This window comes from Rhinopithecus roxellana, chromosome 15 (genome assembly GCF_007565055.1).
Source record: "Rhinopithecus roxellana isolate Shanxi Qingling chromosome 15, ASM756505v1, whole genome shotgun sequence".
Taxonomy (NCBI): domain Eukaryota; kingdom Metazoa; phylum Chordata; class Mammalia; order Primates; family Cercopithecidae; genus Rhinopithecus; species Rhinopithecus roxellana.
Window position 1 is genome coordinate 18509960 of NC_044563.1, and position 19776 is coordinate 18529735.

The following is a 19776-nucleotide window of genomic DNA, read 5'->3' on the forward strand; positions in this document are numbered from 1 at the left end:
CTTTGGGAGGCCGAGGCAAGCAGATCACAAGGTCAGGAGATTGAGACCATCCTGGCTAACACGGTGAAACCCCGTCTCTACTAAAAACACAAAAAATTAGCGGGGCATGGTGGCAGGCGCCTGTAGTCCCAGCTAATGGGGAGGCTGAGGCAGGAGAATGGTGTGAACCCGGGAGGTGGAGCTTGCAGTGATCCGAGATTGCACCACTGCACTCCAGCCTGGGCGACAGAGCGAAACTCCATCTCAAAAAAAAAAAAAAAAGATTGTTTGTTTGTTTTGAGACAGAATTTCGCTCCTGTTGTCCAGGCTGGAGTGCAATGACGCCATCTTGGCTTACTGCAACCTCCGCCTACCAGGTTTAAGCAATTCTCTGCCTCAGCCTCCTGAATAGCTGGGATTATAGGCATGCGCCACCATGCCCGGCTAATTTTGTATTTTTAGTAGAGATGGGATTTCACCATGCTGGTCAGGCTAGTCTCGAACTCCTGACTTCAGGGGATCCGCCCACCTCGGCCTCCCAAAGTGCTGGGATTACAGGGGTGAGCCACTGTGCCCAGCCTCAAAAAAGCTGTGTGTGTGTGTGTGTGTGTGTGTGTGTGTGTGTGTATATATATATATATTTTTTTTTTTTTTTTTTTTTGAGACGGAGTCTTGCTCTGGCGCCCAGGCTGGAGTGCAGTGGTGCAATCTCGGATCACTGCAAGCTCCACCTCCCGGGTTCACGCTATTCTGCCTCAGCCTCCCGAGTAGCTGGGACTACAGGCACCGGCCACCTCGCCTGGCTAGCTTTTTTGTATTTTTAGTAGAGACAGGGTTTCACCGTGGTCTCAATCTCCTGACCTCGCGATCCACCCGTCTCGGCCTCCCAAAGTGCTGGGATTACACGCGTGAGCCACCGCGCCCGGCAAAAGTCATATTGTTTTAAAGCTTTGTCTTCCCAGTTTTGCTTTTCCTATGTTATTTTATTGCCTATTCTGTGAGAAAACTGAAATGTTTTGGGGAGAGAGAAAAGCTGAATGAAAACTAAAAGCTTTGACTGTTTTACAACTTTCCTTTCGTTTCTGTGGGGAACCAAAGGACACATGCTCCGTGAGAAAGCCTGAACTGTTTGCACTATATTTCCTTGGAGCTCCACGGATGTCTGTTTCTATTAACATTATCTCTACCTTTCTCTATCACAATGCAAGGACCAAAGTATATAGGTGGTTCTAAAGAGGAGTAAAAAAGCTAAGAGGGGCACTGGGTGTGGCGGTGCACACCTGTAGTCCTAGCAACTTGGAAGGCTAAGGCAGGAACACTGCTTGAGCCCAGAAGTTTGAGGCTGTAGTGAGGCTATGCTGGCACCACTGCACTCCAGCTTAGGCCACAGAGTGAGACCCTGTGTCTCCCCACCCCACTCCAAAATAAGGCTAAAGGGAAAAAGGAGCAAAAAAAATGTAGGGAACAGCCAGGCATGGTGGTTCATGCCTGTAATCCCAGCACTTTGGGAGGCCGAAGCAGGTGGATCACTGAAGGCCAGGAGTTCCAGACCAGCCTGGCCAATGTGATGAAACTCCATCTCTACTAAAAATACAAACATTAGGCCGGACGCAGTGACTCACACCTGTAATCCTAGCACTCTGGGAGGCCGAGGTGGGTAGATCACTTGAGGTCAGGAGTTCGAAACCAACATGGTGAAACCCTGTCTCTACATAAAAATACAAAAATTAGCTGGGTGTGGTGTCTCAAAAAAAAAAAAGAAGCACCTATAATCCCAGCTACTCAGGAGGCTGAGGCATAAGAATCACTTGAACCCGGGAAGCAGAGGTTGCAGTGAGCCGAGATCACGCCACTGCATTCCAGCCTGGGCAACAGGGTGATATACAGTTTCAAAAAAAATAAAATAAGGAAGTAGGGAGAGTGGCAAGAGCAAGATGAAGGGCAAGCTAGCTGAGGGTTCCAGTATTATCTGCCTGCGATAAACGTTTAAAGACATTTAAAATACAACCTCGTAAACTAGTTCAACCATTATGGAAAACAGTATGGCAATTCCTCAAGGATCTAGAACTAGATGTACCATATGACCCAGCCATCCCATTACTGGGTATATACCCAAAGGATTATAAATCATGCTGCTATAAAGACACATGCACACATATGTTCATTGCGGCACTTTCACAATAGCAAAGACTTGGAATCAACCCAAATGTCCATCAGTGACAGACTGGATTAAGAAAATGTGGCACATATACACCATGGAATACTATGCAGCCATAAAAAAGGATGAGTTTGTGTCCTTTGTAGGGACATGGATGCAGCTGGAAACCATCATTCTCAGCAAAATATTGCAAGAACAGAAAACCAAACACCGCATGTTCTCACTCATAGGTGGGAACTGAACAATGAGATCACTTGGACTCGGGAAGGGGAACATCACACACCGGGGCCTATTATGGGGAGGGGGGAGGGGGGAGGGATTGCACTGGGAGTTATACCTGATGTAAATGACGAGTTGATGGGTGCTGACGAGTTGATGGGTGCAGCACACCAACATGGCACAAGTATACATATGTAACAAACCTGCACGTTATGCACATGTACCCTAGAACTTAAAGTATAATAAAAAAAAGTAGTATTAAAATGTGCATATGACAAAAAAATAAATAAATAAAATAAAATACAACCTCATAAGAAGTTTTTTAATTGTTCTTGACTGACAGAAAAGGCTCTGAGATCACCTAAAAGCCTTTCTTAGAATAGGCAAGGTAATAAGCTCTTTATAAAAATTTCTTAGTGTTTTCTACTGGCCTATACAGCTTGTACACTGAGTAAATGACAAAACAGTGTCTTTCCCAGGATGACTGGCACTGACTCAGTCACCATCAGCAGCTCTTACATAGCACGTGCTAGATCACAAACTCCAGAGACAAGGGCCTATGGCACAATGATGTTCAATAACATACATAAGTCCTAAGCCCATGAACTTGGCCTCATTAGTAAGACTCACTGTTTTTTGTTTTTGTTTTTTCCTCTGAGGGTCTCGCTCTGTCGCCCAGGCTGGAATGTAGTGGTGTCACCTTGGCTCACTGCAACCTCCGCCTCCTGGGCTCAAGCAATCCTCCCACCACGGCCTCCCAAGTAGCTTGAACTACAGGTGCGTACCACCACGCCCGGCTAATTTTTGTATTTTTTGTAGAGAAAGGGTTTTGCCATGTTGCCCAGGCTGGTCTTGAACTCCTGGGCTCAAGCGATCCAGCCCCCTTGGCCTCACAAAGTGCTGGGATTACAGACGCAAGCCCCGGCATCTGGCCAGCTCACTCTTACTAACAACTGTTAGTAGGCAACCTTAATAATTCCTTGAAAAACTTTTTTTTTTTTTTTGAGACGGAGTCTCGCTCTGCCGCCCAGGCTGGAGTGCAGTGGCCGGATCTCAGCACAATGCAAGCTCCGCCTCCTGGGTTTAGGCCATTCTCCTGCCTCAGCCTCCCGAGTAGCTGGGACTACAGGCGCCCGCCACCTCGCCCGGCTAGTTTTTTGTATTTTTTAGTAGAGACGGGGTTTCACCGTGTTAGCCAGGATGGTCTCGATCTCCTGAGCTCGTGATCCGCCCGTCTCGGCCTCCCAAAGTGCTGGGATTACAGGCTTGAGCCACCGAGCCCGGCCTTGAAAAACTTTTTTGATATAAGACAGGGAGCTAATAAAGAATTTAGCCAGGAAAAAAAGAATTTAGCTGGGTACAGTGGCTCATACCTATAATCCCAACACTCTGGGAAGTTCAGGTGAGAGGATCACTTGAGCCCACAAGTTTGAGACCAGCCTGGACAACATCGTGAAACCCTGCTTCTATCAAAAAGAAAAAAAAATTAGTTGGGCATGGTGACGTGTGTCCGTAGTCCCAGCTACTCGGAAGGTTGAGGTGGGAGGATTGCTTGAGCCCAGAGGTTGAGGCTGCAGTGAGCTGTGATGGCACCACTGCACTCCAGCCTAGGTAACAGAGCAAGATTTTCTCAAAAAAAATGAAACAAAAAATAATTTAACAACTATCCAGATTAGAGGTTTTTAAACGATCTTAAAAGCAGAAGTGTTTTTGTCCTAAACATGAAAGTGAGACTGTTCAGGTCAAAGATAGAGGAGGGAGAGGCAGGCCCCAACTGTCAGTCTCTCTTGGCCCTCAGGGTAAATCTTTTGGGAAATAAGAGGTAATCTCTTGGGAAATATGAGAACTAGATGAAATAATTCAAAACAATAGATAATTCACCAATATTATATCTGGCTTTGACACGAATGGTTTTTTTAACAATAAATTTTCCTATCTTTAGAATCAATGTATTTAACACACCATCAGTGGTAATAAATGTACATCTTCAAATTGATGGAACATGGCATTTAAAGTTTGTAAACCCTTATCACCTAAAAGTACTGAGAAATGTCTAGACATTTGTAAAGTGGCAATAAGTAAGAGCTAACATTTTTTAAGCATTTACCATACACTATGATCTGTTTTGGGTGCTTTATATTTAATCCTCGTATGTACGCTATCTCCATTTTGCAGATGAGAAAAGACACAAAGAGATGAAATGACTCCCTCAAGATCACAGGGATCTGGGCTAATAAGGCTGCTTCAGGTTAAAAATTGTCTCCAAGGAATGGCGTAAACCTGGGAGGTGGAGCTTGCAGTGAGCTGAGATCCGGCCACTGCACTCCAGCATGGGCGAGACTGCGTCTCAGAAAAAAAAAAAAAATTGTCTCCAAGGAAGCTCATGCACATAACCCACAGAAAGGTCTGTTTAAATGCTAAGGGCCATAAAGTTGAGTTTGAGTTTTTTTTTTTTTTTTTTTTTTTTTTTGAGACAGTATCTCTCTCTGTTGTCCAGGCTGAAGTGAAGTGGCGTGATCTCGACTCACTGCAACCTCCGCCTCCCAGGTTCAAGTGTTTCTTCTGCCTCAGCCTCCCAAGTAGCTAGGACTACAGGCACAAGCCACCATGCCCAGCTAATGTTTTGTATTTTCAGTAGAAACAGGGTTTCTCCATGTTGCCAAAGCTGGTCTTGAACTCCTGAGCTTAGGCAATCCACCCTCCTTGGTCTCCCAGAATGTGCTAGGATTACAGGAGTGAGCCACTGTGCCAGGTTTTTTGTTTTGTTTTGTTCTGAGATGGAGTCCCATTCTGTTGCCCAGGCTGGAGTGCAGTGGCATGATCTCTGATCACTGCAACTTCTGCCTCCTGGGTTCAAACAATTCTTCTGCCTCAGCCTCCCGAGCAGCTGGGACTACAGGCGCTCGCCACCACATCTGGCTAATTTTTTGGTATTTTTAGTAAAGACAGGGTTTCACTGTATTACCCAGGATGGTCCTGATCTCCTGACCTCATGATCTACCCGCCTTGGCCTCCCAAAGTGCTGGAATTACAGGCATAGCCAACGTGCCTGGACTTTTTTTTTTTTTTTTCTAAAGAGATGAGCAATCACTCTGCCCGGCTAATTTTTTTGTATTTTTAGTAGAGATAGAGTCTGGCCATGTTGGCCAGGCCGGTCTCGAACTCCTGACCTCAAGTGATCCGCCCGCCTCAGCCTCCCAAAGTGTTGGGATTACAGGTGTGAGCCTCCGCACCCTGCCCAAACTTTTAACCGAAGAGAGAAAAGAGACAAATAATAGAATTAACTTGTGAAACGTATATTCTCTTTAAAGTATTACTTTTTAGTCAGCTTGCAATGCCCTTTACTTCTTTCTTTCTGTTACATGCCGGGCTCAATAAGTTAGGTCCCCTGCTTTGGAAAACTGCATATTCACCTACTCTCATGCTCCAGAGAGCCAAGTAATCAGATAAAAGGATCAACTGGGAAGCAGACCTCTCAGGAGCTGGAGGCCTATAAATCCAACAATGCTTTAGGCTAAAAACTTCAGGCTAAACTTTATGCTAAACCATGTGAAAATGGACAAGTGAGATTTCCTGAAGACAAAATCCACAGCTTTCATCAGATTCTGTAAGAGGTTCACAACCATTCTTAGAATGGTCCCCCCTTAGACTTCCAATCCCTAGAGGATGGGACTAGATTAATCTAGACTAACACTAAATCATCTAAAACTATAACTGTATTTTCTCTAAACAAGTTTTTAAAGTTATCTAGTTTAGTCCACATCACATACGATTCACCTGTAAAACTGATTTTAACCTAATTTCAAAATGTTGTTAGTGAACTATATTTCAACTGACTTTCTCATTTATATTCATATCCACAGAACACCTGAATAAAAGTAACACATATCAGACCTTCAATTGTTGAACTTAATTCCCCAGTTTATCTGGTGTAATTACAAAAAGTTTCTATGAATTTTCCTGAATGGAGACATACTTGCACTTTTGGGGTTCTTCCCCCTTGAAACTGTAGGTACTTGGTTTTAAAAAAGCAACACGGGGGGCAGCACCCTCTCTTTTTTTTTTTTTTTTTTTTTTGAGACAGAGTCTTGCTCTGTCGTCCAGGCTGGAGTGCAGTGGCGTGATCTTGGCTCACTGCAAGCTCCGCCTCCCGGGTTCACGCCATTCTCCTGCCTCAGCCTCCCGAGCAGCTGGGACTACAGGCGCCCATCATCACACCTGACTAATTTTTTGTACTTTTAGTAGAGACAAAGTTTCACCGTGTTAGCCGGGATGGTCTCGATCTCCTGACCTCATGATCCGCCCGCCTCGGCCTCCCCAAAGTGCTGGGATTGCAGGTATAAGCCACCACGCCCAGCCACCCACCTTTTTTTAAACAAAATATTTCATAACTATTCCTTCCTGTTTTAATTTTTCCATTTCCTCAACTTTAATTAATTAATTATACATACAACCATATTTTGGTTTATATTCTACCAGGATTTCTTCCATGCATACAATAAAATGTAAAAGCATTCAAATACACAAAATTTTCTTTTTTCCCCCCCCCCAGATAGAGTCTTGTTCTGTCACCCAGGCTGGAGTGCAGTGGCGCGATCTCAGCTCACTGCAGCCTCCGCCTCCCAGGTTCAAGCAATTCTGCTTCAGCCTCCCAAGTAGCTGGGACTACAGGCATGCACCACCACACCCTGCTAATTTTTGCATTTTTTAATAGAGACAGGGTTTCAGCACGTTGGCCAGGCTGGTCTTGAACTCCTGACCTCAAGTGATGGGCTCACCTTGGCCTCCCAAAGTGCTGGGATTACAGGCATGAGCCACCGTGCCCAGCCTCAAATACACAGAATTTTCAAATTCAATATTACGCTAAGTATACTACTGCGCAACCTACTTTTTTTCACGTAACAATGACAAACATTTTCTCGTAAGCAGTCATTATTAAAAGATCAGAGCCACCAATGGCCTAAAGCTTGACTCTGCCAATAGCATCCTTGCATATTCACAACCAATAAATAGAACTATTTCACAAAACCAACATAATTATTAAATCCTCAGAAATCATACAAAAAAAATAGTGCACGAAAGTTGGATGGGAGCAGGCTCTTTATTCTCCTCCTTCCTCCTTAATCTAGCTCACCTCCTATTTAGTTATATGATCTTTCCATGAGTATGTAAGCACCTAAACCAGAGGTCATCTCACCTGAGAGGCACCCTATTTTAGAGGCACTCAGATGAGGCAAACAGAGCATGCAAAAAACATTTTAAAAAATCTTTTCGGGGGCCAGGCGCAGTGGCTCAAGCCTGTAATCCCGGCACTTTGGGAGGCCGAGACGGGCGGATCACGAGGTCAGGAGATCGAGACCATCCTGGCTAACACGGTGAAACCCTGTCTCTACTAAAAAATACAAAAAACTAGCCGGGCGAGGTGGCAGGCGCCTGTGGTCCCAGCTACTCGGGAGGCTGAGGCAGGAGAATGGCGTGAACCCGGGAGGCGGAGCTTGCAGTGAGCTGAGATCCGGCCACTGCACTCCAGCCTGGGCGACAGGGCAAGACTCCGTCTCAAAAAAAAAAAAAAAAAAAAATATTTTCGGCCAGGCATGATGGCTCATCCCTGTAATCCCAGCACTTTGGGAGGCCAAGGCAGGAACATCTCTAGCAGGAGTTTGAGACCAGCTTCGGCAACACAGCAAGACCCCATCTCTTAAAAAAAAAAAAAAATCAGGCATGGCGGCACGCGCCTGTAGCCCTAATCTGGATGCTGAGGTAGGAGGATTGCTTGAGTCCAGAAGTTTGAGGCTGCAGTGAGCCACGATCGTGCCACTGCACTGCAGTCTGGGTGACAGAGCAAGACCTTGTTTCAAAAAATAAACAAATAATTTAAAAAATCTCTTTTCCTATTTCCTCCCCCAAATGCCCACTCTCTCGGTGTAACTCTCAAATCCCCCATATTTCCTCTCTGCCCCCCAAACAGCTTCCTACTGTGGTGAGAGTTGGGAGGAGGAATCTAATTATTTCTATAGTTCCTATTTCTTTCCCATGGCAGTACTGTCAACAGTGGACAACAAATTGCTGGATGTAGCAGTAGCAATTTACATATGGTAGCTAAGCTAATGCACAGCTTTCTCTGGGCAGAATTACTAATGCTTCTACCTATCACTGTAGTATGAACCCAACGTTCCAGGCATATCAGTGTTAAGTATTTGCCTGGTGGCTTCTACCTTCAAAGGCACAGAAGTAATACACAGAAGTAAGGGGAAGAATGCATAGAGGTGGAAGAAGTGGGAGCTCTGAAGACACCAAGGGAGGGTGCTAGCTATAAGGGCTGTGATACCAGACAAAGCACCTAATTCAAACCCAAAGGCTCAGTCATTCAACCTTTCCATAATATTCATGATCGCTTGCTCAAATTTGGCATGTTCTAAGGCCACAGTTCCTTCTTAGTTTCACTGCCCTGCCATGAGGCCAAATCTGTCTCATCTAGTGAGTCACTACTGCTCCTCTTTCCAACTGCATTTTGATTTCAGCCCACTTGTGCGGCTCATCAGGGCTGCACCATATGTTAGTACCATGTAGGCAGAATGTGACTAATTTTTTTCTCAAGCACTGTCAGAGTTACTTTTAAAATCACCTTATAATCTTGATGTCTCTTGCAGAGTCATTATAATACGTAACCTTTGGAAATGACTATAATTATTTTTCTGAGTGCTCAAAGGAGATTCTTCAGCATTTTTATTCCCATTTTTCAGATGAAGGAACTAAAGGGAAGATAAGGGATTAAGAGAACTGGGTTCCACAACCAACCACTGGGACTTGGACTTTCTCGAGTCACAGTGCTGTATTTGGTAAAATAAGGTAGCTTGTAAAATGTTTTTTATTAGGAAACTCAAAAGATTACTTTGCCTCTCTTTATTATTTATTTATTTATTTATTTATTTATTTATTTATTTATTTTTTGAGACGGAGTCTCGCTCTGTCGCCCGGCTGGACTGCAGTGGCCGGATCTCAGCTCACTGCAAGCTCTGCCTCCCGGGTTCACGCCATTCTCCTGCCTCAGCCTCCCGAGTAGCTGGGACTACAGGCGCCAGCCACCTCGCCCGGCTAGCTTTTTGTATTTTTTAGTAGAGACGGGGTTTCACCGTGTTAGCCAGGATAGTCTCGAACTCCTGACCTCGTGATCCGCCCGTCTCGGCCTCCCAAAGTGCTGGGATTACAGGCTTGAGCCACCGCGCCCGGCTATTTATTTATTTTTTAAAGACAGAGTCTTGCTCTGTCGCCCAGTCTAGAGGGCAGTGGTGTGATCTTGGCTCCCTGCAACCTCTGCCTCCCAGGTTCAACATGGTGAAACCCTATTTCTACTAAAAATACAAAAATTAGCCGAGCATGTGGCAAGCCTGTAATCCCAGCCATTTGGGAGGCTACAGCAGAAAGAACTGCTTGAACCCGGGAGGTGAGCTGAGATCACGTTACTACACTACAGTCTGAGAGAGAAAGCAAGACTGTCTCAAAATAAAAAATAAAAATAAAAAAAGAGAGAAAAGGACAGAATTGCCCAGGGACCACAAATGATTTTCGAATTGGTCAACATCGTAATAAGTGAGTAAAAGCAATGCTCTAATACACTGAAAGTAAAATAGAGATGACTTGCAGATTTAGCTAGTATCACCAAATTCCCCCCAAATTTAGTTTAAAAGGAAGGGGAGCAGCTGCTCCTACCTCCTGGAGGCAACTTGCCTCTTCTCCAGCAATAACAGCAATAATGATTGCTACAGCTGACAATTAAGCTCATCTCAAGAAGGTTTCTTAAATCTTCCAGGTATTGCAGATCCTATGTTTATTCTAGTAACTCTTCAGGGTAATTGCTTGATTGACATTGCAATTATTAGGCCTCCCCATTTCCACTAATAATATTCTATTTTTTTTTTTTTTTTGAGATAGAGTCTCGCTCTGTCGCCTAGGCTGGAGTGCAGTGGCATGATCTTGGCTCACTGCAACCTCTGCCTCCCAGTTGCAAGCAATTCTCCTGCCTCAGCCTCCCCAGTAGCTGGGACTACAGGTCCAAGCCACCAAGCCTGGCTAATTTTTGTATTTTTTCAGTAGAGATGTGGTTTCGCCATGTTGGCCAGGCTGGTTTTGAACTCCTGACCTTAGGTGATCCACTTGCCTCAGTGTCCCCAAGTGCTGGGATTACAGACATAAGCCACTGCGCTCAGCTCACTAATATTTTTCAATGGATAATATCACTTGCAAAATATAAAAAGGGATAGTATCTCATCAATATTGAAAACTGAGCTGAGCACAGTGGCTCACACTTATAATCCCAGCACTTTGGGAGGAGGACTTCTTGAGCCTACAAGTTTCAAACCAGCTTGGGCAATATAGTGAGACTTATCTCTACAAAACAATTTAAAAATTAGCTGGGTGTGGTGCCGCATGCCTGTAGTCCCAGTTACTTGGGAAGCTGAGGCGGGAGAATCACTTGAGCCCAGAAGGTATGGGCTGCAGCAAACTGTGATCATGCCACTGCACTCCGGCCTGGACAACTGAGAAAGAGTCTGTCTAAAACAACAAACAGAGAAAAAAAAAAAAAAAAAAAAAAAGATACGTCCTTTGATTTCAGCAATCCCAGTTCTAGAAATACAGCTTACAAATAATCTTTATCTGATGTATACGAAGTATGCAAAGGGGCACTCATAAGAACATTGTTTATATCAGCAAAACCTGAAAACATATGCCCATTAATTGAAGGCTATTCAATATAGTATAGCCATACAACAGAACACTATGTAGCTATTAAAGAAAATAAGGCAGCTAACTGATCAAGATGTATTCATATAAGAAAGGAATTACGCATGGCTTGTATATGAACAGAGTATCTCTGGATGGATAAAGAAATAATTGCTAACAGTAGTTGCAGAGGTGGAACAGTGGTTCAATGGTTTACATGTGAACACGTTACCTGTTCTACAAAATTTTTTTTTTTTTTTGAGACGAAGTTATGCTCTTGTTGCCCAGGCTAGAGTGCAATGGCACAATATTGGCTCACTGCAACCTCCGCCTCCCAGGTTCAAGCGATTCTCCTGCTTCAGCTTCCTGAGCAGCTGGGAATACAGGGACCTGCCACCACACCCAGCTACTTTTTTGTATTTTCAGTAGAGATGGGGTTTCACCATGTTGGCCAAGCTGGTCTCGAACTCGTGACCTCAGGTGATCGACCTGAAGTGCCAAAATTACAGGCATGAGCCACTGTGCCTGGCCTACTGAAATTTTTTTAAAGAAAACTCAAGCTTTTGGAACATGGCAACCTAGCCTGCAGACACCATATCCCCTCCTCCACTTCCCCCTGCAACCCATAAGTTCATTACTGCCACTTAAAAAAAAAGAAAGGAAAACTCGTGGAACTATAAAGCACAAAGTAAAGAAAAACCTCAACTCATACTCTGTTCCAAAACAGCATTTTGGTTTTGTATTTTTCTCCTGCTTTGCCTGAAACTTCTGTGTGGAAACTGCCATTGTCCAGGTGATCCAGCAGTATATCATAATTATATCACACCACTTACAATTATTCCAGCAATTCAACTAACATTCATGCAGCTGGGACCTCAAACCTCATGTATGACCTATTTACAAAGTCTGAAGCTATTTTCAATCACTCAGCTGTATATCTATACATTTTCTTCAATCAACCTTTCCTGCCAAGGCAAAGTACATTAGCTGGATTCCAGTAAAGAAGGCAAGGGACAGGGTGAGATAATATGTCAAAACAAGTTCTATAAATACAGCTTTTGGCTTGTCTCTCAAAAAGGAATCAAAACAGCTTCAAGTTTAAACAGAAAAACCCTAGAGTCCCTGCAGGATCTTACTTGAAGGCTCCAGAGAACATAAGACGCCAGGGATCTGGAATCTTATTTCTCACACTGTATCATCTTGTCTCCCTCTCCCTTATCTCAGGGGGAGGTTTAGATGCAATTGCAAGCTTTATCATTCCAGCTCTGCATCTCCCCTGCCTCTTTTCTTATCTTACCAAATACATCAATTTCCTTCCTCTCTGTGAGGACGCTCCACCTCTTAGGCAGACAGGTCCAAGACACACAACATACAACAGTCCTTCCTTAGCACTAGCCACCTAACTTCTATCATCTCCAAAATCTTTGACCAAGCGGCCAAGAACCCTGCCTTGTACCATCTGCCCCAACCTCACCATCAAACACATGGGCACTCAAGCAGGATGCTTCCATATGGTCTTGTTTCAAGAGCTCTGTCCTGTTCTGTTGAAAAGCAGGAAACTTTATTTTCTTTCCGTTCTTAAATTCTTAATTCTATAAAACTAGAGAAACCAGAAACTACTTCTGCAGAGACACTTCCTGAGACAGTTAGGTTACATGCCAGAAAATGCAAATTTTACACCTCTGCGTCAGCCAATCAGGGAACATGTTCAACAAGGAGGCACAGCCCTAGGACAAATTCTATTCTATTCTATTATCACTTTTTTAAAAAAGCTACTTTGGCTGGCCCGTAATCCCAGCATTTTGGGAGGCTGAGGCAGGTGGATCACTTGAGGTCAGGAGTTAGAGACCAGCCTGGCCAACATGATGAAACCCCATCTCTACTAAAAATACAAACAAATTAGCCTGGCGTGGTGGCAGGAACCTGTAATCCCAGTTACTTGGGAGGCTGAGGCAGGAGAATCGCTTGAACCGGGAGGTAGAGGTTGCAGTGAGCTGAGATCACACCACTGCACTCTAGCCTGTGCAACAGAGCGAGACTCCATCTCAAAAATAAATAAATAAATAAATAAGGTACTTCAATTATCATGCTTTCAACACTCTGCACCAGGCAAGGTGGCTCAGGCCTGTAATCCCAGCACTTGCACTTTGGGAGGCCAAGGCGGGTGGATCACGAGGTCAGGAAATCAAGACCATCCTGGCTAACATGATGAAATCCCGTCTCTACTGAAAACACAAAAAAATTAGCCGGGTGTGGTGGCGGGCGCCTGTAGTCCCAGCTACTCGGGAGGCTGAGGCAGGAGAACGGTGTGAACCCGGGAGGCAGAGCTTGCAGTGAGCCGAGATCGTGCCATTGCACTCCAGCCTGGGTGACAGAGTGAAACTCCGTCTCAAAAAAAAAAAAAAAAAAAAAAGAGTGCTTCTCACATTTAAATACCCACTTAAATCATCTGTCACATCCTTCAAATCACTCCTAAAAAATCTTAACTGTTCCACAAAATTTAACTTGTCAGTGCTTTGATTTCATTTTTATAAAAACAAGCTCTTTTTAAAAAAAAGCGAGGAGATCTATCAATCAAAAAAGCAACTACATTTTTAGAAAACATCTACTAATATACCCAGAACTAAAGAGGGTACCAAAAAAAGGCCCAATCCCTGTCCTTAAGGAGTTAATGGTCTTGTTCAGAAAATATGACTTGCACTAGAAACAAGAAAAATGGGACAGCATCTATCTAAGGGAAAATGTTACCATAAATGTGAGAGACTTAAAAAAATCTCAGAAGAGACCGGGCGTGGTGGCTCACGCCTGTAATCCCAGCACTTTCGGAGGCCGAGGCGGGCGGATCACGAGGTCAGGAGATCGAGACCATCCTGGCTAACACGGTGAAACCCTGTTTCTACTAAAAAATACAAAAAACTAGCTGGGCAAGGTGGCGGGCGCCTGTAGTCCCAGCTGCTCGGGAGGCTGAGACAGGAGAATGGTGTGAACCCGGGAGGCGGAGCTTGCAGTGATCCGAGATCGCACCACTGCACTCCATCCAGCCTAGGCAACAGAGCGAGACTCCTTCTCAAAAAAAAAAAAAAATTCTCAGGACAGCTGATTCTTATTTCCCTGTCTAAATCAAACTTTTGTGCTATTTCACCACACTGTCCATGATATAATACATTTCTTGCTACCCTCCACTGAATTACATGGCCTACTAATAATTCCCTCATTATCATTTCTTTTAAACAGACTTCTCTGTTTTCCTGTCACTATCACAAAGATTATAAGCTTATGGATATGGCAAAACTTGCTGGTTCTCCCTTCCCATGCTCCCCTTGTAAGGGCATCTCCAGAAGATGTGTGGTGCAAGAAATGAGGTAAAGCAGCAGGCCGGGCACTGTGGCTCACTCCTGTAACCCCAACACGTTGGGAAGCCGAGGTGGGCAGATCACTTGAGCTCCGGAGTTCAAGACCAGCCTAGGCAACATGGCAAAACTATCTCTACCCAAAAAATAAAAAAAAATTAACTGGGCATGGTGGTATGTGCCTGTAGTCCCAGCTACTCGGGAGGCTAAGGTGGGAGGATCACTTGACCCTGGGAGCAGAGGTTGTGGTGAGCCAAGATCACACCACTGCACTCCAGCCTGGGTGACAGTGAGCCCAATCTCTTCCCCCCGCGCCCCGCCCCCCCCCCCACAAAAAAGGCTAAAATTAATTCTGCTTTCAATATCTTCAGTAAATCTGGTACTAGTGGAGATAAACTCGTAATTTTAGAGATGTTTCACAAACTTGTTACTTGGCTTGCTGTTCTTTACCATCAATAAATGAACTAGTATGGTTGATGGTGATCTGCAAAACCAAAATCATATAGTCATTTTCATAAGGAAATTCTAAAATGAAAATGGGTTAGACTGATTCATTATTTAATAATCTCAAATAATAAAGTGTGCTAATAAAATAGACAATATTAACTACAAACCCACAATGTGCCCTATACCTAGACTCTAGAGTCATACCACTGCTTTCTAATCCCAGTTTTGCTGCTTACTAGCCAGGTAACTGGGGAAATTGTTTAACTTCATAAATACCTCTGTTTCCTCATGCACAAAATGGTTACAGAAATAGCATCTACCTTGCAGGATATTTGTTAGGATTAAAATATTTATATATGTAAAGCATTTAGAATAGTGTCTGACACACAGAAAATGTTCAATAAACATTTGCTACCATTACTATTCTGGGCACTAAGTTTGGTGTCTATGGTGGAAGAGAATAAGTCCCAAAAAATTTCAGTCTGTTACATGATGATTCTATCTCTTCAAAATAAAGTATCTGATCTTAAGATGTACTGTACAAGGCTCAATTGTTATGTTATTCAAAGACAACAAGTTCATCTATTTACTGAGCTAGAAACATAGCATGTAGTTTCACTTTCTAAAATGTAACGGCTATGCTAATTTTTTTTTTTTTTTTTTTTTTTTTTTTTTTTGAGACGGAGTTTCACTCTTATTGCCCAGGCTGGAGTACAATGACATGATCTTAGCTCACTGCAACCTCCACCTCCCGGATTCTAGAGATTCTCCTGCCTCAGCCTCCCAAGTAGCTGTGAATACTGGCATGCGTTACCAAGCCTGGCTAATTTTTTTGTATTTTTAGTAGAGACGGGGTTTCTCCATGTTGGTCAGGCTGGTCTTGAACTCCCGACCTCAGGTGATCTGCCTGCCTCGGCCTCCCAAAGTGCTAGGATTACAGGTGTGAGCCACCGTGCCCAGCTGAAATTTTTTTTATCATTAACACTTGAAGTAGGCCCCAGAACTTTGGGAGGCCAAGGCAGATGGATCACCTGAGGTCAGGAGTTGGAGACCAGCCAGGCCAACATGGTGAAACCCGATCCCTACTAAAAATACAAAAATTAGCTGGGCATGGTGGTGGGCATCTCCCAGCTACTACTCGGGAGGCTGAGTCGGGAGAACCCAGGAGGCAGAGGTTGCAGTGAGCCGAGATTGTGCCATTGCACTCCAGCCTGGGTGACAGAGCAAGACTGTCTTTTTTTAAAAAACAAACAAACAAACAAACAAAAAACAACGCCAGGTGCGGTGGCTCAGGCCTGTAATCCTAGTACTTTGGGAGGCCAAGGCAGGTGGATCACCTGGGGTCAGGAGTTCGAGACCAGCCTGGCCAACATGGTGAAACCCCCATCTCTACTAAAATACAAAAATTAGCCAGACGTGGTGGCATGTGCCTGTAGTTGCAGCTACTTGGGAGGCTGAGGCAGAAGAATCGCTTGAACCTGGGAGGTGGAGGTTGCAGTGAGCCAAGTTCATGCCACTGCACTCCAGCCTGGGCGACAGAGCAAGACTCCATCTCCCAAAAAAAAAAAAAGCAAACTTGAAGTAATAAAATAGGCTTCATTTATTTAAAAAAAAAAAAAAATTGGGTACCTGAGATTATTCCAAAATATTTCCTAGCAGGAGGGGGAAGGGAATAGGCAAGAATTCTGGCAGCAATAGGCTGACAGATCTTGCACCTCCAACTGGGCCTGTTAGAATCCAGTATATCTTCATTACGGATTACCAAACCATTTGTTCTGAGAGCACTTATTTATGTATAAACATTTATTCATTCATCAAACCAAAAAAAAAAAAATTTTTTTTTTCGTGAAGCTTTCAAAACGGACACAGTGGGAAAATATAAAGTAATAAAACGAGACCAGGGAAGTTAATAAATTTTTTAAAAGGCCAAGAACAAAAAGAAAGCTAGAATATAGTTGTGCTAATCAGACTGTCACTTACTGAGGCTGAGCTGTAAAATCAAAGAGCTTCCACTGATTTTAATCTCCAATGACAGGCTCTATCTACACAGGGTGCACAATGATTCACAGTAAAAATGGGAAAACATTAGGACAGTAAAATGAGATGGGCACTAAGAATAGCCAAGAAAGAGAAGATGAAGCAGATATAACACCACACTCAAAAGAATTTTAGAAAGTCAGTAAGTATACAGGATCCAAGAGAGGCTAAGCACCAGGTCCTAGACCCTAAACTAATAAGCATCCAAAACCTACAATGGACAAGGTGCAAAACAGATCCCTAAGTGATTCAGAGCCAGAACACATCTGTGTATAGTCACACAGAAGTCTGCATCCATACCACACAGCCACAGGAAGAAGCTGCCTCAATCAAGGTGTTTCTCCAGTGTTTAAATAAAGTCCTTTCCTCTCCTCATTGACTATAGTTACAAACAGTATGTGCAGAGAACTGTTTCATCCCCACTCAGCTGACAAGTTCTATTCCCAACACTGCATGCTTATGACTCATGAGGGGATGGGGGAGGGGAGTGAAAGGAAACTGTAAAACAAAGCAACATACTTAAATTTAGACTTAAACTGACCAGGAGTAAGGAATTCATCTCAGTTTAATTAGAATATCTCACAGCAAACCAAGAAAGTATCCTTTTAAAATATAGTAACAAACCCAGTATCTTCTGAAAATAACCTGAAATTTGTCTACATGTCATGTCTTCTGCTATTCCTTAAATAGACATGACACCAAAAGGCATTACAAGGAAGTCAACACACTTAACCCCTACCGCGCTCTTCCAAGATGTATACTAAATCATTTCTTAAAGGGGTGGAGGTGCCTCATCTTTTTATAATCAAATTTTATGTCAAAAAATTTGTGTGCCAAGAAATAAATTCAATTCCACCCCTAAGAACTGTTCTCTGTGACCTGTAACAAAACAAAGAGAAAAAAAAAGCACTACTACTTCAACGTGGTATGTTTCTAAGGGAACCCAAAGACCATTTCTGACATCACATTTCCCTGTTTGGTACCCTCTAGCCAAGATGGTGTTTTGTTAAATAATACAAATCTTGTCTCCTCGCCCCATCCCTAACATCCTGAAACATTATCTACAATTTACAATTGACTAACCTAAACACAGCAAAACAACAAAGACAAACGAGTCACCTCTTTCACTTGAAAACCTCAGTCCTCCACAGAAACGCACACAGACAGACAGATGGACGCACGTAAGAACACAAACTGCGCGCCCTGGCTGAGTCCTGAGCGGGTCTGAGGCAGTGCGGGTGCCAAAGGGCGGCCACACGGGCTAGCTAGTGGGCTGCTCCTGCTGTTGCTGTACAAATATAGAAAGCTGAAAAGTGGAACAGCAGCTTCAGCAGAACAGATTCTGCTCCGTGCTCAGAGAGGGAGGAGCAGGGAACTGAACAGCTTTACCCATACATGGTTGCTAAAAGGGGGCCATTAGTGAAAGCCCAATTATCTCACACACATGCATTCTGTTCACATGCTCCAGACAAAAAACAGAAACACACAGGCTGGTACTTGAAGTAAGGTTTGAGATATTCTATTTCAGTCAAGGAACTTCCAAATAATTTCACTCACTGACACCAAGAATCCCTCAGCCATGGGAAATGGAAAAGACATTTGAAAACCTTTACTAGGTCAGATTCCTACCAGATCAGCAGTAATGGTGAGGCTCAAATTATCATTTAAATCCTAAAATGTAACATGCAAAAAAAGGTTACTCTCCATTAGTGTGAACAATGTTAACTTTCACTAGCTCCTTGCTGCTTTCAGAATGAAGGTCTCATTTCAACTGTGTATGTTTTGAGCTCTTTTTAATTTTCTGGTTGATACAAGTTAAAATAAACTCTAATATAATTGCTAAAATCTGTGTTTCAGGACGATGGCTTATATAACCAGAAGCCAAATATTTGTGTTCCAAAAATTATTTTACTTAGAACAATTCATTCAGATTCACTTCAATGTGAAGTATGTGAAAAGTTTAATTGCTGACCAGAGTGAACTTTCCAACAATAAGAAATGCATGGCTGATTGGCTCAAATGATTCTATTCTTCAGCCCTTACTAAAGTATTTAGTGCATACCACCTATGTACTTTTATTTCCCCCTTATAGAGATGGGGTTTCACCATGCTGCCCAGGGGGGGTCTCGAACTCCTAGGCGCAAGTGATCCACCCACCTTGGCTTGCCAAAGTGCTGGGATTACTGGCGTGAGCCACCAAGCCCAGCCTGGTTATGTATTTACTCAGTATCATAGGGGCTACAGCACAAATGAAAATCATACTATCAGTGACCTCCAATCTAGTTCCCAGATGAGATTAACACGAGATATTAATAATAAAGGCAAACAGTACATGACTATTGCACTAAAGTGTGGGGTACAAACTATAAATGCTATACACATTAAGAGAAGAGAGGCCGGCCTTGGTAGCTCACATGTAATCTCAGCACTTGGGGAGGCTGAGGTGGGTGATTACTTGAGCCCAGGAGTTTGAGACCAGACTGGGCAACGTGGCGAGAACCCGTCCCTATCTACAAACAAAAGAAAAAAAAAAAGGAAGAAAGAAAAGAGAGAAGCGAGACTGAGAACAGAAAGACAGGCCTAGACTTTCTTGCTTATCCCACCTACCAGAACTCTCATAACGGGACCTGCGCGCTGGGAGTGGTGGCTCACATCTGTAATCCCAGCACTTTGGGAGGCCAAGGTGGGCAGATCACCTGAGGTCCAGAGTTCGAGACCAGCTTGACCAACAGGGAGAAATCCTGTCTCTACTGAAAATACAAAATTAGCCAGGTGTGGTGGTGCGTGCCTGTAATCCCAGCTACTTGGGAGGCTGAGGCTGGAGAATCGCTTGAACCTGGGAAGCGGAGGTTGCAGTGAGCCAAG

At 43.7% G+C, this 19776-nt stretch overlaps 1 protein-coding gene across 15 annotated transcripts in view; it reads right to left on the minus strand.

Annotated features, from left to right (window-relative positions):
• Positions 1-19776, minus strand: part of CELF1 (CUGBP Elav-like family member 1) — a 97653-nt gene that overhangs the window by 47794 nt on the left and 30083 nt on the right. Inside the window, exon 1 of one of the 15 annotated variants that reach the window (XM_030918311.1) lies at positions 18031-18181. The exons of the other annotated variants lie outside the window; for them this stretch is intronic. The gene's annotated coding sequence lies outside the window, so the exon portion shown is untranslated. Of the gene's footprint in view, positions 1-18030; positions 18182-19776 lie in introns of those variants that run through there. 15 annotated transcript variants of the gene reach the window in all.